We start from the raw sequence: 4745 nt of genomic DNA on the forward strand, positions 1-4745 counted from the left end.
GCAATTATTTTCAACCCTGACTGCCTGTAGGGGAGCTTTTAAAATACAGTGATGCCCAAGGCCCACCTCACTCCAATCCAATCAAAATCTCCAGAGGGTAGGAACCAAACACTGATGTATTTTAAGAGCTCCCTGGCTGACTCTGTGGTGCACCTGGGGCTGAGAACCACCAAAGATGGTACAGAGCACGTTTCTTCTCCACATGTGCTCCCTGGGCCAGCGGCATCAGCATCAATATCACCTGGAAGCTTGTCAGAACTGCAGAATCTCAGACACCTCCCCAGAACTACTCAAGTAGAATCTGCAAGATCCTTAGTTTATTCTCATTCACCTCCAAGTTTGAGAAGCAATAGTTTAGACAATGGATTGTTTGGGGTTTTATTTCTACTCCAGCATTAAGGCACATTATTCAACTTCCCTGAAACTCAGTTTCACTGTATATAAAATGGGACTAATGATATGTATATGCCACAGTTACCAAGAAGACAGAATCATTTCTGCTAAGCATTTCACACAGTGCTTAGAACAGTCACTTCTCAATAGATACGTGTGGTTCCTTTCCCTTCCATATGAGGATTAAATGAGATACATCATGTAAGACATTTAATAGAGTGCTTGCTTGTACTATGTGCTTAATAAATATGGGCTATTCTTATTTCCTCAAGCATTCCTTAGGCAGACAGCGGGACTCCTGCCTTTGTGCTCCTCCAGCTCGCTACTCATCCATCTCCTCCAGCTCTTAGAGTATTGAATTTCAATAAGCCATTTTTATGTCTCTCAACCCTGCTGGGTCTTATTCAGCTCACTTCCTTGGGCATAGCACAAAGTAAGTCCAGGAAATACATAAATAAATGTGAAGGCCTTAAAGTGTTCCTTAGTTGGAGAACAGAGAGGCCGGGGGTCACGTGCCTGGGGCTTCCAAGTCCTTAGATGTCCTGTTTCTTGGCCCTTGGGTAAGAACGAGGCTCTCTGAAGGAGGAAGGGGCCCCTTCCAGTGTCTATGAGTAGAGAGCAGGTAACAAAATATGTCATGGAATATTCTGTGTGTTGGGTCAATTTCAACCAACACAAAATCTAAATGCTCTATGGACCTAATTAAACTGTGAGCTTGTAGAAAAATAAAACTGACTTTGAGATTGTCTCTAGACTTCCTTTATTCCTAGCATGCTAGGGCTGGAAAAAAAAAAAAAAAGAAGAGAGAGGTCAGTCCCCTTTGGCTGTTACGCCCCATGGCAAGCAAGGAGAAGGCTTGGCAGATGGCAGCAATGCCCTCCTAATTCATGGGTCACCCTGGAGCTGCCCACAGACAGTGCCAGCCCTTTTAATGAAATCACTTAATTGGCATGAACATAGGTGAGTGTACAGGTCACCTTTGCTCAGGTCAGGGGCTAAGATGGGAGGATGAGGCCTCTTGGGCCTGCACTAAGCACTTTTTTCAAGAAGACTGTGTTGCTGCCAGGCTCAAGAGAGAGAAGGTTGGAACCTAAAATACTAGTAAACAGCTCATAGTCCTCCCTAGGAACCCAGCTTTGCCAGGTCATGCAGGACCAACCTCACAAGTACCAAGGGGTTGCAGACTGCCTCTCATAGCTTCGATAAAAGTCAATCATTTCTATTAGTTTATGCATGCACTCATTTAACAAAAGGTTTTCCAGTCCCTGCTCTGTGTTAGGTATATAAAGTACTTTTCTATACATTGTTCCATTTTATTTCTTTTAACTAGACAAGAACTTTCTGAGTTAGCTACTATCTTCCCATTTTACCGGTAGATAAGCAGAGGCTTAAATAAGTTAAAGAAAAAATCTTTAACTTATTTTTATTTATTAAAAATTAATTACTAATTTTTAACTTAATTTATTAACTTATTAATTAACTTAGCTCAAAAGCACACAGCTTGACAGGATTTGAACCATAGACTCTCTGATTCAGGCCTCGATCAGTAGAAAGAGTTTACAGGCATGGCCTCCTGGTCCTTTAAGTCAAACGTTCCAGAATGGTTTAGGACAAGGTCATAGAACTCCCGGCAGTACCAGGTGCCACCGAGAAGGAGGGGGCTTTGTTTCCGTAGTCTTGGGGTACATAAAACTGGGCAGGGGGCAGTGGGTGGGGTTACACCAAATCCCAGCTGCCTTCCTCTGTGCCGACCTGACATCTTGAGCAGACCAAGCCCCAGGCAGAAGGAGTGCTGAAAAGTCAAGACATGTGGACCTCAGTCCTCCCTGCTTCTTGAGACACGTTTGACCTTGCAGAGGCCCTTGCTCTTGCCATCTGGGGATTTAGGGCCAGATGGCTGCCCGGGTCTCTTAGAATTAGGTTGGCCTGATTCCTTGAGCTGTGGGGTTGGTGTTCCTGGAGTCACTGCTAAAAATTCTGCAAATTGCAGGGAAGCCAATGTTTAAAGACTTCTCCATTGCACTTGTGGCTACATAAATCCACACACCTCCCACTGGGTCACGACGTCCTAGGGCTCATCCCACTGCCAAGGAGAGAGGCCCTTCTTTCCTCCATCCTCTACATCCCCAACTCCCAGTTTCTTTTTCTATGACCTGGGGGTGCCGATAATCTGTCTCAAGTTTCTGACGGTGGGGTGCTTGAGGTTGGGAGGCCTTTCCCTGACTGTCTCATGAGCAGAAATGATCACACTGTGTGCCCAGCCCTTTGTTCTCCCCTTAGCCTTCCACTCAGTTTTCCAGGTGAGGACAGGGGCCACGTGGAAAGGGAAAAGGTATTATAGTGGAAGGGATGCCCAAGAGGAGTGTGTATGGGAGGGGTTGAGCGATCATACTAGACACTTTCAGGTCTTTTTTATTGGCCATCTGTCCTCTACTTTCTTCTTGCTTCCAGGGAGGTGGGTCTGTGTCTGTGGCTGGATGCAGTGAGAGCAGCCAGAAGCAACACCTTCAGCCAGAGGGGTGAGGCTGAGTCCACTAACCTGGCACCTCCACGGTTTGCCCTCAACAAGTGCCTGATGCTAACCAACCTCACCCATGAAGCCAAGGGTCATTCATCAAACCCATTTCCCTAAGCATCTCCTACATATCATGCACCTTGCCAGGCTGTGGGAACGCAGTGAAGAACATGATCCGCATGGTCCCTGCTCACAGAACTTGCAATCTTGTACCAGAAACTATTAAACTAATAATGGCACAAATAATTATAAAATAAAATTGCAGGAAGTGCTGCATGTGCCAGCTCCTGACCTTCCTTCTGCTTCTAGGACTGGGTTTGATTAAAAGTGAGGCTACTATGATGGGCCACTAGAAGATCTGGGAGGTGAAATCCAGTCCCAAATCTCCTCTCACCCTCTGACTCTTGGGACAGCAGAGCAAGTGAATAGGAAAGAAAAGAAAGAAGATGTATGAAAAGATGGCTTGGAGCTGGAAGGTGCTAGTGCAATGGATGGGGAAACCACATATCTGTCATTTCCATCTCTTCCATGTCACTGACGTTGGTCCTCTTGACCCTGTCTCAGCTCAGACCTGCATCATCTTTTCCCCAGATGATTGTGGCAGCCTTCTGCCGCCGGTCTTGCCTCTCCCCCAGCCCAAGATAGCCTCGATAGGACTCTGCAGAGAACCTCTCCTCTTTCTGCCTAGAGCAGTATTTCTCAGCCTTTTGACTAGTGACAATTTGGAGCTAGATAACTCTTTGTTGGCTGGGGCTCTCCTGTGCGTTGTAGGATGTTTAGCAACATCCTTATTAGTAGTGACAACCAAAAATACGTCCAAAGATTGCCATATGCCATATGATTTGGGAACCACTGGCTAAGAGATATTATGCCCTTGAAGCTGATATTCAAGGCTCTCCATGATCTGATTCTGAGCTGTGTTTCAGGCTGAGCATGGTGGCTCACACCTGTAATCCCAGCACTTTGGGAGGCTGAGGTAGGCAGATCGCCTGAGGTCAGGAGTTCAAGACCAGCCTGGCCAACACGGAGAAACCCCGTCTCTACTAAAAATACAAAAATTAGCCTGGTGTGGTGCCACATGCCTGTAATCCCAGCTACTTGGGAGGCTGAGGTAGGAGAACTACTTGAACTCAGGAGGCAGAGGTGGCAGTGAGCCAAAGAAAGAAAGAAAGAAAGAAAGAAAGAAAGAAAGAAAGAAAGAAAGAAAGAAAGAAAGAAAGAAAAAGAAAAGCTGTGTTTCAGTATGCTATTCCTCTGTCCTGTCTCTCACATTCTATTATGTAGCCATAATCAAGTACATGAAGTTTTCTTAAAGTGCCCTACCCTTTTGTTGCCTTTGGCTATCCTGTTCTCTTGACTTACAGGGCCATGACATCTTTTCTATCTATTAAAATAAATCTAGTTGTGTCACAAGATTCAAATAAAAGGTCTTGCCTGAGAAGCTTTTCCAGATTTCTGGAATTTAGTTATCTTACCTGTCAAATGAGGATAAAAAGTCTGCCCCATGGATTGCCTGGAATCATAAAATTTCAGGGTTGTAGCAGACCTGGGGATTCATCAATGTCTTCTTTCAGGGAGACAGACGGAAATGCAAAGAAGTGGAGTGTCTTGCGGAAGTCATAGCCAGATGGAGAATAAACTGCGCCTAGAACTTGGTGTTCTAAATTCTGAGATCAATATCCTAAATCCACTTGTCAGCTTTTGCAAGATGAAGACACTATCTAATCAACAGAAAAGTTAACTTTGTGGCCACAAGGTCACAAAACCTCTGTGCACCTCAATGTTTCTCTGTAAGGTGAAGGGCTAAACCAGCTGTTCCCCAAAAATCATTCCAGGC

At 45.2% G+C, this 4745-nt stretch overlaps 1 long non-coding RNA gene across 1 annotated transcript; it reads right to left on the reverse strand.

The window, feature by feature from the left end:
- Positions 1–586: 586 nt before the first annotated feature.
- Positions 587–4540, reverse strand: LOC104655540. The gene is made up of 3 exons (XR_746989.2): positions 4384–4540; positions 4232–4292; positions 587–998 (listed from the first exon to the last, which is right to left on the reverse strand). It is a non-coding gene; the product is annotated as an uncharacterized LOC104655540 (long non-coding RNA).
- Positions 4541–4745: the final 205 nt, after the last annotated feature.

Source organism: Rhinopithecus roxellana, chromosome 19 (genome assembly GCF_007565055.1).
Source record: "Rhinopithecus roxellana isolate Shanxi Qingling chromosome 19, ASM756505v1, whole genome shotgun sequence".
Taxonomy (NCBI): domain Eukaryota; kingdom Metazoa; phylum Chordata; class Mammalia; order Primates; family Cercopithecidae; genus Rhinopithecus; species Rhinopithecus roxellana.